Here is a 14,814-nt window from a genome sequence, read left to right on the forward strand (position 1 = left end):
AAAGACGTTGTAGATTTGTGTGTAACCTGCAGGTCACGAATAGCTCCGCAGTTTATGTGCGTTCTACATACAGATGCATATATCCAACAATGCATAACTTCGAACCTTCAGCTTGGACCAAAACTAGACCTGATGAGCTTGAACAACCGAGGTAGCCTAAGCTACGAGCTATAATGCTATATTATATTACTGCATTGAGTGACATTTATTAAAATGTATATATCCTAAACATACATTCGAAATATTTAAGAAGGAATGGTAAGCAGAATTTACCATGTAAGAGGAAAGAAACGGTGACATCTGTAGAACCCAGTATGTATATATATTCAATTACATGCACGAGGCTTCCGTTTTATTAAACTCTGATAAGGGCTATCTACTGATTTATTATGGATGCAATATACCTATTAAATAAATAAGCTGCTTGTTTGCTCATTTCAACTGCACTCTGTATACTTCATTAGGCAGAAAAGTCTTCCACCTATAATTTTTAAAAGTGAACGACATCCAGAGCTACATTCCCTCCCGATTCCCTCAGTCATATACCACACATACACTGTTTTGCAGTGCTGTGTGTGTCCCCCTGGGTCACATCGTAACCTTCACTTGCAGCCGAACTCCTGGTACTACCCAAGTGTCGTGACCCGACAGTGTGGGCGACGGACAGTAGGGCGTTAGGACTCTGTGGGCAGAGTGACCAGGTCACCGGACACCAGATCCGGTGACGACACAGGAAAGGGGACAGACAATGACCAGGACATGGACGGGGACGGATGTGCGGACCAGCAGCTGCACGCGATGCTAACTAGCAGTTATGAGAGATACCAATAAAGAAATGTGAAACTAACCTGCGTCCCGTGTATGGTGTACCTCCCGGCGCACACGAGGGAAAGTGACAAACGACGCGTGGGAAGGCTGGAGACACACCAGGAGCCCACCCTGGAAGGGTAGGAGACACGAGAAAGTCTGCCCGTTGAGCAGCGAGGCGGGAGCTCACCCCGACTGCCACCGGTGAAGATGATGCGGTAAGCGCTGAGGAAACAAGCATTTGCAATGCAATAGGTCTCGCAGCATTCAAGTTTGAGTTATTGGCATTGTATATGACAATGTGTTGCATGAATTCTTTTCCAAACTCTGTATTGGCTGGTGGTGTTTGTGCCCGGTGAAAGCGTGCACTGACGGATGGTGGTGTTTGTGCCCGGTGAAAGCGTGCACGAACAACTTATGGCGTCTGTGCCTGGTGAAAGTGTGCACTGACGGCTGGTGGTGTTTGTGCCTGGTGAAAGGGTGCACTGGTGGCTGGTGGTGTTTGTGCCCGGTGAAAGCGTGCACTGACGGCTGTTGGTGTTTGTGCCTGGTGAAAGGGTGCACTGGCGGCTGTTGGTGTTTGTGCCCGGTGAAAGCGTGCACTGACGGCTGGTGGTGTTTGTGCCTGGTGAAAGCGTGCACTGATGACTTATGGTGTCTGTGCCTGTTGAAAGTGTGTACTGACGGCCGGTGGTGGGTATGCCTGATGAAACCATGTACTGATGGCTAGTGGTGTGTGTGTGCCTGTTGAAAGTGTGCACTGATGGCTGATGGTGTGTGTGCATGGTGGAAAAGCGTGCACTGACATGTTTAGAAGTAAAGTGCGCCATACTGCGATTGCTACAATAGTTAATTGTGGATGTGCTAACCATTGATGCGTGCACTGATGGCTGGTGGTGTGTGTGTGCTTGTAGAAAATGTGCACTGATGGCTAATGGTGTGTGTGCCTGGTGGAAGTGTGCACTGCCAGCTAGTGGCGTGTGTGCCCGGTGAAAGCGTGCATTGACGGCTGATGGGGTGTGCCTGGTGAAAGTGTGCACTGACGGTTGGTGGTGTGTGTGTGCGCCTGGTGAAAGCGTGCACCGACGTCTGGTTCTGTGTGCGTGTGGTGGAAGCGTGCATTGATCGCTGGTGTTGTTTAAATAGCAACATACTTGGGTCCAGCATATAGAGCACTCTTTTTAAACAGGCATTAAGAGTGAGACAGCACACAATGATCCAATGGTAATTACTAGTTGAAGGCAAATCGCATATAGAACATTAGGAACACTGCAATTCTTTACATTGATTCAGACGGTCCTTGCTGCATTCAGGACATTATCAAAAATCAGTCTGTTTCGTGAGAAGTAATACCTTACATCCTAAACAGCTGTTTTAACAGAATGTTCCCGACTTTAAAAAGAGAGATGACTAAAACATTGGCAGGGAGGCAGCATCCTGAATTTAGGTTGTATGAATGTTACTTTATTGTTTGACTGAAAGAAAAAAGCTCAACTATAATAAACTCCTAGCCAACGCTGCAACACCATTCTGCCAGCTAAGCAAGCCGAGTAAGAAGGGATGTGCGGACTTCACCCGAAGGTGTCAGAGCGAATTCACAATAGAAACAGAACTGATACATGAGAACATTACTAGTGAACAAAATACAAAGGCAAACGTTACATTACATGAGGCAAAAGTGACAATGATAACAAACCGTGCCTTACACAGTGTGTAAGGCACTTTTTGTTATCTTAGTCTAAGCCCGCCTGATTCTATGAAATGGCGGCGGGACGCGGGACAGGCCTTTATCCTTTTCTTTCACTTTCCGTTCCGCACTTCCGCCGCCGCGTATGCGCGTGCCGCGTGCGTGGGGGGCGTGGGCAGCAGGGCTGGCTGCTGCTGAGTGGTGGTGAGCAATGCCAGGCAGCCCCAGGGCACGCACAACATTATGCGGGCCAATAAGCAGTAAGCCCCTGTGCGTGGCATATGGGGCGCGGCAGGCGGCGCGCATAGCCAAAGAAGAAGACAAGAGAAGAACAACGAAAACTACGAACTTAACTGCCTTCCAAGTCCAAGACAAAGCAGCCAGGCGGCCAGGCCCGCCCACGCTGAGCTGCCCTGTCCGATTTCCGAATCCGAGTCCGAAGACCAAAGTAAGTCACTCAGAGTCTGTCACTCCGTCTCCGTCACCGACCGGCGGGGCAGGGCTGCTGCTGGCTGCCTGCCTCCAGGCCTGCTGCGTGCACTAATTAGTTGCTTTCCTGTCGCGCATTTGCCTGCTTCTTATTTATGTCCCAACTTGTCACTCGTGTTTGTCCCTCCTATAGAACATGCTTTCTCGCTTCTGTACTTCTTTGCTCCCGGGGCCGCACTCAGTGTTGCTCTCTGTTCTTGCCTGTGTGCCGCTTCCCTCCATATTGGGTTCGCCCTTGCACTCAACCAGCCCCCCAACCCCTGTTGCTTCCTCGCCTGCTCCATTTGCCCTCGGCTGCTGCTGAAGCAAGCAAGCAGGCAAGCCTATATTATAATAGTTACAGTGCGCAACGCACGCCAGGGACGGATGGTAACGGGCCCCGGCCTATAAACATTAATTATGGTGCCGTGGTGCGCACGCCCTACCGGCCTGGCCTGAGCCTTTTTAAAATTAATTAAATAGTTGGTAGTGGTACGCACTGGAGCCGGGCCGGGTCTTCATAATTAAAATGGTGCACGGGAGTGGCGGCGCGCAGAGTAGTGCTATTTTTATTTTGTATAGTGGTCATTTTCCTGCAGTTTTGCTCTTTTAGACTACTGTAAATAAAATGCGCTTTTATCAGCCAACGTAACGGTGTTCAATGCATTGGTCTTGTTAAGATGAATAGCTAAAATACTAGATTGTTATTCCATCATGTTTTTAAATGTTCAGCATCACATGCTTACTTTCGTGAGCTTTCTATGTACTTATGACATATGCATCATCGTTATAGTTGCTTCAGTCAAGGAAAAAATGCGTGTCTCTGCATCAGATGTTTGGTGATTAGCAGCTGTCCTAAGCAGGTGTTACAAAAGGAACCTTACATTATTAATCTAGTATGTTTGCACTCCGGAATTTTTCAAGCTAGCTCAGTTGGTTGATGCACCTGTTACAATGATGCAACTCTGAATCTGCACTCTGAAGCTCCACTCTGAAGCTCCACTCTGAAGCTCCACTCTGAAGCTCCACTCTGAAGCTCCACTCTGAAGCTCCACTCTGAAGCTCCACTCTGAAGCTCCACTCTGAAGCTCCACTCTGAATCTCCACTCTGAAGCTCCACTCTCCACTCTGAATCTCCACTCTGAATCTCCACTCTCCACTCTGAAGCTCCACTCTGAAGCTCCACTCTGAAGCTCCACTCCACTCTGAAGCTCCACTCCGAATCTGCACTCTGCACTCCGAAGCTCCACTCTGAAGCTCCACTCTGAAGCTCCACTCTGAAGCTCCACTCTGAAGCTCCACTCTGAAGCTCCACTCTGAATCTGCACTCTGCACTCTGAAGCTCCACTCTGCACTCTGAAGCTCCACTCTGAAGCTCCACTCTGAAGCTCCACTCTGAAGCTCCACTCTGCACTCTGAAGCTCCACTCTGCACTCTGAAGCTCCACTCTGCACTCTGAAGCTCCACTCTGAAGCTCCACTCTGAAGCTCCACTCTGAAGCTCCACTCTGAAGCTCCACTCTGAAGCTCCACTCTGAATCTGCACTCTGAATCTGCACTCTGAAGCTCCACTCTGCACTCTGAAGCTCCACTCTGAATCTGAACTCTGAAGCTCCACTCTGAATCTGCACTCTGCACTCTGAATTTGCACTCTGAATCTCCACTCTGCACTCTGAATCTCCACTCTGCACTCTGAAGCTCCACTCTGCACTCTGAAGCTCCACTCTGAATCTCCACTCTGCAGCTCCACTCTGAATCTCCACTCTGCACTCTGAAGCTCCACTCTGAATCTCCACTCTGCACTCTGAAGCTCCACTCTGCACTCTGAAGCTCCACTCTGCACTCTGAATCTCAACTCTGAAGCTCCACTCTCCACTCTGAATCTCCACTCTGAAGCTCCACTCTCCACTCTGAATCTCCACTCTGAAGCTCCACTCTCCACTCTGAATCTCCACTCTGAATCTCCACTCTCCACTCTGAAGCTCCACTCTGAAGCTCCACTCTGAAGCTCCACTCCACTCTGAAGCTCCACTCTGAAGCTCCACTCTGAAGCTCCACTCCACTCTGAAGCTCCACTCCGAATCTGCACTCTGAATCTGCACTCTGCACTCCGAAGCTCCACTCTGAAGCTCCACTCTGAAGCTCCACTCTGAAGCTCCACTCTGAAGCTCCACTCTGAAGCTCCACTCTGCACTCTGAAGCTCCACTCTGAAGCTCCACTCTGCACTCTGAAGCTCCACTCTGAAGCTCCACTCTGCACTCTGAAGCTCCACTCTGAAGCTCCACTCCACTCTGAAGCTCCACTCCGAAGCTCCACTCCGAAGCTCCACTCCGAAGCTCCACTCCGAAGCTCCACTCTGAAGCTCCACTCTGAAGCTCCACTCTGAAGCTCCACTCTGAAGCTCCACTCTGAAGCTCCACTCTGAAGCTCCACTCTGAAGCTCCACTCTGAAGCTCCACTCTGCACTCTGAAGCTCCACTCTGAAGCTCCACTCTGAAGCTCCACTCTGAAGCTCCACTCTGAAGCTCCACTCTGAAGCTCCACTCTGAAGCTCCACTCTGAAGCTCCACTCTGCACTCTGAAGCTCCACTCTGAAGCTCCACTCTGCACTCTGAAGCTCCACTCTGAAGCTCCACTCTGCACTCTGAAGCTCCACTCTGAAGCTCCACTCTGCACTCTGAAGCTCCACTCTGAAGCTCCACTCCACTCTGAAGCTCCACTCCGAAGCTCCACTCCGAAGCTCCACTCTGAAGCTCCACTCTGAAGCTCCACTCTGAAGCTCCACTCTGAAGCTCCACTCTGAAGCTCCACTCTGCAGCTCCGCTCTGAAGCTCCACTCTGAAGCTCCACTCTGAAGCTCCACTCTGAAGCTCCACTCTGAAGCTCCACTCTGAAGCTCCACTCTGAAGCTCCACTCTGAAGCTCCACTCTGCACTCTGAAGCTCCACTCTGAAGCTCCACTCTGCACTCTGAAGCTCCACTCTGAAGCTCCACTCTGCACTCTGAAGCTCCACTCTGAAGCTCCACTCTGCACTCTGAAGCTCCACTCTGAAGCTCAGCTCCACTCCGAAGCTCCACTCCGAAGCTCCACTCCGAATCTGCACTCTGAATCTGCACTCTGAATCTGCACTCTGAATCTGCACTCTGAATCTGCACTCTGAAGCTCCACTCTGAAGCTCCACTCTGAAGCTCCACTCTGAAGCTCCACTCTGAAGCTCCACTCTGAAGCTCCACTCTGAAGCTCCACTCTGAAGCTCCACTCTCCACTCTGAATCTCCACTCTGAATCTCCACTCTCCACTCTGAAGCTCCACTCTGAAGCTCCACTCTGAAGCTCCACTCCACTCTGAAGCTCCACTCCGAATCTGCACTCTGCACTCCGAAGCTCCACTCTGAAGCTCCACTCTGAAGCTCCACTCTGAAGCTCCACTCTGAAGCTCCACTCTGAAGCTCCACTCTGAATCTGCACTCTGCACTCCGAAGCTCCACTCCGAAGCTCCACTCTGAAGCTCCACTCTGAAGCTCCACTCTGAAGCTCCACTCTGAAGCTCCACTCTGAAGCTCCACTCTGCACTCTGAAGCTCCACTCTGAAGCTCCACTCTGCACTCTGAAGCTCCACTCTGAAGCTCCACTCCGAAGCTCCACTCTGAAGCTCCACTCTGAAGCTCCACTCTGAAGCTCCACTCTGAAGCTCCACTCTGCACTCTGAAGCTCCACTCTGAAGCTCCACTCTGAAGCTCCACTCTGAAGCTCCACTCTGAAGCTCCACTCTGAAGCTCCACTCTGAAGCTCCACTCTGCACTCTGAAGCTCCACTCTGAAGCTCCACTCTGAAGCTCCACTCTGAAGCTCCACTCTGAAGCTCCACTCTGAAGCTCCACTCTGCACTCTGAAGCTCCACTCTGCACTCTGAAGCTCCACTCTGCACTCTGAAGCTCCACTCTGAAGCTCCACTCTGAAGCTCCACTCTGAAGCTCCACTCTGAAGCTCCACTCTGAAGCTCCACTCTGAAGCTCCACTCTGAAGCTCCACTCTGCACTCTGAAGCTCCACTCTGCACTCTGAAGCTCCACTCTGAAGCTCCACTCTGAAGCTCCACTCTGAAGCTCCACTCTGAAGCTCCACTCTGAAGCTCCACTCTGAAGCTCCACTCTGCACTCTGAAGCTCCACTCTGCACTCTGAAGCTCCACTCTGAAGCTCCACTCTGAAGCTCCACTCTGAAGCTCCACTCTGAAGCTCCACTCTGAAGCTCCACTCTGCACTCTGAAGCTCCACTCTGAAGCTCCACTCTGAAGCTCCACTCTGAAGCTCCACTCTGAAGCTCCACTCTGCACTCTGAAGCTCCACTCTGAAGCTCCACTCGGAAGCTCCACTCGGAAGCTCCACTCGGAAGCTCCACTCGGAAGCTCCACTCGGAAGCTCCACTCTGAAGCTCCACTCTGCACTCTGAAGCTCCACTCTGAAGCTCCACTCTGCACTCTGAAGCTCCACTCTGAAGCTCCACTCTGCACTCTGAAGCTCCACTCTGAAGCTCCACTCCACTCTGAAGCTCCACTCCGAAGCTCCACTCCGAAGCTCCACTCTGAAGCTCCACTCTGAAGCTCCACTCTGAAGCTCCACTCTGAAGCTCCACTCTGAAGCTCCACTCTGAAGCTCCACTCTGAAGCTCCACTCTGAAGCTCCACTCTGAAGCTCCACTCTGCACTCTGAAGCTCCGCTCTGAAGCTCCACTCTGAAGCTCCACTCTGAAGCTCCACTCTGAAGCTCCACTCTGAAGCTCCACTCTGAAGCTCCACTCTGCACTCTGAAGCTCCACTCTGAAGCTCCACTCTGCACTCTGAAGCTCCACTCTGAAGCTCCACTCTGCACTCTGAAGCTCCACTCTGAAGCTCCACTCTGCACTCTGAAGCTCCACTCTGAAGCTCAGCTCCACTCCGAAGCTCCACTCCGAATCTGCACTCTGAAGCTCCACTCTGAAGCTCCACTCTGAAGCTCCACTCTGAAGCTCCACTCTGAAGCTCCACTCTGAAGCTCCACTCTGAAGCTCCACTCTGAAGCTCCACTCTGAAGCTCCACTCTGAAGCTCCACTCTGAAGCTCCACTCTGAAGCTCCACTCTCCACTCTGAATCTCCACTCTGAATCTCCACTCTCCACTCTGAAGCTCCACTCTGAAGCTCCACTCTGAAGCTCCACTCCACTCTGAAGCTCCACTCCGAATCTGCACTCTGCACTCCGAAGCTCCACTCTGAAGCTCCACTCTGAAGCTCCACTCTGAAGCTCCACTCTGAAGCTCCACTCTGAAGCTCCACTCTGAAGCTCCACTCTGAAGCTCCACTCTGAATCTGCACTCTGCACTCCGAAGCTCCACTCCGAAGCTCCACTCTGAAGCTCCACTCTGAAGCTCCACTCTGAAGCTCCACTCTGAAGCTCCACTCTGAAGCTCCACTCTGAAGCTCCACTCTGAAGCTCCACTCTGAAGCTCCACTCTGAAGCTCCACTCTGCACTCTGAAGCTCCACTCTGAAGCTCCACTCTGCACTCTGAAGCTCCACTCCGAAGCTCCACTCCGAAGCTCCACTCTGAAGCTCCACTCTGAAGCTCCACTCTGAAGCTCCACTCTGAAGCTCCACTCTGCACTCTGAAGCTCCACTCTGAAGCTCCACTCTGAAGCTCCACTCTGAAGCTCCACTCTGAAGCTCCACTCTGAAGCTCCACTCTGCACTCTGAAGCTCCACTCTGAAGCTCCACTCTGAAGCTCCACTCTGAAGCTCCACTCTGAAGCTCCACTCTGAAGCTCCACTCTGCACTCTGAAGCTCCACTCTGCACTCTGAAGCTCCACTCTGCACTCTGAAGCTCCACTCTGAAGCTCCACTCTGAAGCTCCACTCTGAAGCTCCACTCTGAAGCTCCACTCTGAAGCTCCACTCTGAAGCTCCACTCTGCACTCTGAAGCTCCACTCTGAAGCTCCACTCTGAAGCTCCACTCTGAAGCTCCACTCTGAAGCTCCACTCTGAAGCTCCACTCTGAAGCTCCACTCTGCACTCTGAAGCTCCACTCTGCACTCTGAAGCTCCACTCTGCACTCTGAAGCTCCACTCTGAAGCTCCACTCTGAAGCTCCACTCTGAAGCTCCACTCTGAAGCTCCACTCTGAAGCTCCACTCTGCACTCTGAAGCTCCACTCTGAAGCTCCACTCTGAAGCTCCACTCTGAAGCTCCACTCTGAAGCTCCACTCTGAAGCTCCACTCTGCACTCTGAAGCTCCACTCTGAAGCTCCACTCGGAAGCTCCACTCGGAAGCTCCACTCGGAAGCTCCACTCGGAAGGGGCAAAGATCGGAGCATCACGGAACTAAAACAAATATAAACAAGGGCTGTGAGTTACTCTGCGCATGCGCGGGGGCAAGCCTGTTCATTCCAAGCCAGCCTCAGCCAGCCTCGGGAAAAACGAAAGTAATAAAAAAGCGAAACTGACACTGCCACTGCAGACAATGCTGCGCGCTCCCGAGGTGAAATCCGGCACTGAAAACGCTCGTAACACTTTGGTGTCCACTCTCCTAAAAACGGATCACATTAGTTGTCGAGCTGACAGCATTCATGCTTCGCATGAATGCTAACGTCAGCTCGACCTAAAAAGGAATAAATTGGAAAGGCTGGCGCGAGCAATCGCGAGAATATGGAGAGTCTCGGCGGCCATATTAGAAGGAGGCGAGCTGAGCCAATGGGCAGTGAGAACAGCGGTGGCGGCCATCTTAAGAACAGGCAATGCGATTAGGACCGCGAAATTGCGCGAAAACAGCGGCGGCCATCTTAGATCAGGAAAGAAAGATAGACAATAATGGAGCGGCCATTTTAAGGCCAAATAACGTCGAAAAAGAAGGAAATGAGAAAGGAAAGACGACGAGAAGTAGAAATAAAGAAAACAAAGGCAGAAATAAGGAGAATAAAAGGGCATATTAAGGACAAGAAAGGACAAAGACGACCAAAGTGACATTTTGAAGGGGACATTCAAGGAAAGGTCATAGGAAAAAGGAGAGCAGCCATTTCAAAGCCAGGCAAAGGGCAAAGAAGAAGAAGAACATAAGACAAGGTGAATTAAGGAGAACGCGAGCAAGAAGAAAAGACAGGACGAAAAAGAAGAAAAGGAAGATAAGCACGGAAAAGGTTTGAAAAGGGAGACAAAGGAAATAAATGTTTTGATTGAAGAATAAAGGACAAATAGAGAAAGAGAAAGAAGAAAACAATATATATACATATATAAGAAAGAAGAACAAGAGAGTGGAAGAAGCCAGAGAAGGCGAAATAAAAGACAGAAAAGAGAAACAACAAAGAAAAGAAAAGAAAAGAAAAGGAAAGAAAGTAGAGCAACAAAGAAATAAAAGGACAAAGATCGCACAAGGACAAAGAAAGAGCAAAGGAGAAGTTACAAGGCAATAAAGAAAAGAAGAAAGAGGAGTAAAATAACGAGGAAAGAAGGGACCAAAGAAAGAGAAAAGGAAAGGAGAACACGAAAGAAAAGGAAAGAGGAGTAAAATAACGAGGAAAGAAGGGACCAAAGAAACAGAAAAGGAAAGGAGAACACGAAATAAAATAAAATAAAAGGAAAGACATAAATATAAGAAATAAGTCGCAGGAAAGATGCAAAGATGAGAAAACAAGGAAATAAAGAATAAAAAGACTAGGAAAGCCCGGAAGAGGCCAAATAAGAATATTGTAAAAATAAAGAAAAGAAGGAAGGACAAATAAGAAAGAAGCAAAAAGGAAAAAAGAAAGGAAAAGCCAGAGATAAGGCTAAATAAAGGACAGAAAAAAGAAATAACAAAGAAGAGAAGGACAAAGACCCACAGAGAAAAAGGAAAGAGAAAAGGAGAACATAAAAGAAAAAGAGAACAAAAGGAAAGACACAAAGACAACGGAAAGAAATAGGGTAAAAAGGAGTAACACGAGAGGACTTTGGCGCAGGAGAAACAACAGCAAAAAGGAAGGACAAAGACATACGGCAGGAGAAAGAGCAGCAAAAAGAAAGGACAAAGACATACAATGAGCAGAGCGTACAAGCGCCACCAAGGAAATAAAGGCAAGAGGCACCGCATGGCCAGGACCAAAGGTGTTGAGACAGAAACAATATAGATGATAAGACAACAAGTTCTCCAAAGAGTCACTGGCGGTGACGAAAGTGAAAGGATCGATGATAACGGCTGTCTACGACCAACAACGAATAACAAGAAAGAGATATCATTTCAAGGACAAAGAAGGCGGAGAAAAAAGAAATGGCAGCGACAACTGCAGCCACATGGAAGGTAGAAGATAGAGGACAAGGAAGCGATGGAGACACTAGATTCACGAAGGACATGCAAAAAAAAAAAACAGAGACTCATTGAAGAAATGTAGAATGACAAGTACTCTCTCTCTCTATCTCTATATCTCTCTCTCTCTCTCTCTCGTTCGTTCACCTCCATCAATATAACTGTGAATGAGGACTATGGTAAATGTGTCACAAACATTTGTTTGCAACAAGGGGGGAGATGTCGTGACCCGACAGTGTGGGCGACGGACAGTAGGGCGTTAGGACCCTGTGGGCAGAGTGACAAGGTCACCGGACACCAGATCCGGTGACGACACAGGAAAGGGGACAGACAATGACCAGGACATGGACGGGGACGGATGTGCGGACCAGCAGCTGCACGAGATGCTAACTAGCAGTTATGAGAGATACCAATAAAGAAATGTGAAACTAACCTGCGTCCCGTGTATGGTGTACCTCCCGGCGCACACGAAGAACACGACACCAAGCAATGTTGTGCATATAGGCATGCATTTGCAAATATGGGTCAATTATTTGATGCAAACAGATATACATTCACAAATGTGGGACCCTTTTTTGGCGCCTGGTCCAACTTTAGGTCCAGTCCGACCATTTCAACTATCTCCTAATATATGGAAAAGATTAATGTGATTTACAATTTATGTTTTTTTCACAGTTCCATTTGTGATATCTATTTTTTTTATTACAGTCAATCAGGAGGCTATTTCTGACGACTCCTAAAATCATAACATGAACTCAAACCTTTTAGATAACTGCACAGTACACTGCACTCTTGTCCCATGTCACACTTTCCTTAATGTAAAACAGCACTGCAATGCCACGGCACACTTCCTGTTACTTATCACAAACAATTGCACAAGTGCCTTGAGTATGATACATCATCAATGTTATTAACTTTGTGAGTTCCAAAAATAGTATCACTCATTCATTCCATAACGTTCCACAACAGCATAAGCATTCCTTAGTTTGTATTTTAACGCATTGCAAGTATGTTGAATGTTTATAGATTAAAGATACCTTCATTTTTAGGGCGAGCTGATGTTGCATTCATGCGAAGCATGAATGCATCAGCTCGCCAACTTATGCTGCCCGTATTTAGGAGAGTGGACAGCTACCAGACGCGCGCTTTGACGAGGTCGGATTTCACCTCGGGAGCGAGCGTCTAAGCTGCGCTTGCGCAGACTAACTCGCTTCCCTAACTCGCTTCCCTCGCACGCATTAACGGCACAGATACAGCCATCCCCCACCCAACCCCGCTCACCGGGCACAAGCAGGGCTTCCATCACGGGGGGGGGGGGGGCTGGCACCGTCAAAGTGCCCCGACGCCCCCCCGGCTCCTCTCGTCCTGTCCCTCCGTGTCAGACCAGACTCCGCAGCCCGCTCCGTTGTTTCTCCGCCCCTTCAGTGCGTGTCACGCCTCTCCTTTCTCCCGGCCGGAAATCCCTTTTGCGTGTCAGGCCTCATTTTCGGAACTGAACTGCAATGCCGAGAGCTTGTTTTATCTAGCTTGTGCTTTTCTTTATTTGACTAACGTCCGCTTTTCGTTAGCCGTCCCAGCCATATTAATGCTTTTTTTTATAAAGCACCGCTATGTTGTGCTTGAACTTTAAATACAATTATTTTTTTCAAAACGCCACATGTATACATCTACTTTTAAAATTGCGTATTTTTCTCAACAGTGGCAAAATGCTACGCTTTAACTTTAGCAAGGGCGCCCCTTCGCCTATTGTCAGCAGTTCGGCGCGACCGCTTTCCCTTTTGTGACCACGCTGGTGTGTTTACTGGACGTAGGTAGCTCCAGGATCCCTAGAGCCCCTACAGGCATGACGGACGACGTCCAAAGGTTTGTTTACTTTAGATGATCCTTCATCCGAACCTCTCTCCAAGCATGCAGCGGTGTTTTTGCGAGTTACCACCGGTGCATTCCACGTCTGGTGTTAATAAATGCCAGAGGTTACCAGTAGCGGTGCAAAGATGACCTGGTCCCTGCAAGGAAGGAAAGTGTCCCCTTTGACTGCCGAAGGAGTAGAAAAATTGCAGCATTAATCAGGGTTTTCAGTGCTCCGGTGGCACTGCACCTGATGCACCAATGGTAACTGTGCCCTTGGAGTTACCCTGAAGTGTCACACTGGCAGTGTTTACCTGATCCCCGAGCCTCGTGCTCCCTCCTCCTCTAGTTCCAAACGCTTTTGGTTCAGTTCTCCAATCTCGTTCCGATTTAATACATGTAAACACAAAAGATTGTATATACTTTCTAGGTTACGGAGATCCTATGATTTTTATGATAAATTGGGATCGTTTAACTTGTGGTAAAACATTTTTGATATTTCTAGTCCAGGTATCCCAAAGAACAACTCTTTGTCTCACTGTAATGCTTAACGGCGGCCCATTAAATGTCTTCCTGCTCCCTTAGTCGAAACATGTGTTCAGCTTTGACCTTCACAGCCTCGAATTTGGAAGTCGTACATGCCACCGTGCCGCGGTATACATTACAGCACAGGTAGCTGTTCGCCCTTTGCAGGAGTAGAGCTTTCACTGTGCTAGAGTCCGATACCAGTCTTGGTGCCTCTTCGCGATATTGCAGTTATGGCCGTGTTATGTACCTCTGGAGCAGAGGGCAACTGATTTCTCTAGCGACGAGGATGAAGATGGCATTTCTGATAACAGGGTAGGTTTGACGCTGCATGTTATTGAAGAATCAAACTAAAGCGTATTGCAGTTCCTTTTTCAAAAGCAAACTGACGTTTTCATCATTAAGAAAGTATTTAATGGGCTTTTCAAGGCATAAAGTGCCGTCTGTTGGCGTTTAACGCGTGTGCTTGGTTAATTGTAGGGCCTTCCCTTTTTTCAAATTCTGTGTCTGCCTGTGAAATTGAGTATCGATTTTATTTTTGAAACCAAGGTTGCTGTAGCTAGACCCCGAATACGAGGCTCTGATATTAAACTTTCTTGTGACTGTCCCAGAAATGCTGGTCCAGGGTTAATGTTTCCAGAAGCAGTTTCCCCCGTATCTGGAACTTATTGTGAGTTTTTGGGGTATAGCCCAGATAATGTTTCTGCTGGCTATTGCACATCACCCAGACATCAAGATGATGTCGAAGACAGTGCCTTAAATTAACCAAGCATTTGCAATGCAATGTCTCGCATTTACGCGAGTTTGAGCTATTGACATTGCCAATAACAATGCCTTTTATTTATTTTTTCGTTTTAAAAACATTAATAAAAGGCATTGTCATTTACAATTCCAATAGCTTAAACTTGTGTAACTGCGAGACCTATTGCATTGCAAATGCTTGTTATAAATTGTAGGCTTCTTTATTGCCTCAAACATTTACTGGTTTTGGAGTAATAGACGAATATGAATGTTGGGTTTATATATGAAAACATACATTTGAAATAATATATTTATAAATATATAAGTTGCAATTAAGTTTGTAGCCCAGCTGTTAGGACAAAAAGGTTGTAAATTGTGACAGCCCTTCCCAGGCTGAAGACAGCAAGGCAGAGATCCCTTGTTTCGGTGTGAAGT

General features: G+C 48.5%; 1 protein-coding gene across 6 annotated transcripts in view; it reads left to right on the plus strand.

Annotated features, from left to right (window-relative positions):
* Nucleotides 1-14,814, plus strand: part of ARHGAP25 (Rho GTPase activating protein 25) — a 441,995-nt gene that overhangs the window by 244,724 nt on the left and 182,457 nt on the right. Inside the window, exon 1 of one of the 6 annotated variants that reach the window (XM_078666647.1) lies at nucleotides 13,835-13,953. The exons of the other annotated variants lie outside the window; for them this stretch is intronic. The gene's annotated coding sequence lies outside the window, so the exon portion shown is untranslated. Of the gene's footprint in view, nucleotides 1-13,834; nucleotides 13,954-14,814 lie in introns of those variants that run through there. 6 annotated transcript variants of the gene reach the window in all.

The sequence above is a fragment of the Lissotriton helveticus genome, chromosome 11, assembly GCF_964261635.1.
Source record: "Lissotriton helveticus chromosome 11, aLisHel1.1, whole genome shotgun sequence".
NCBI classification, from domain to species: Eukaryota; Metazoa; Chordata; class Amphibia; order Caudata; family Salamandridae; genus Lissotriton; species Lissotriton helveticus.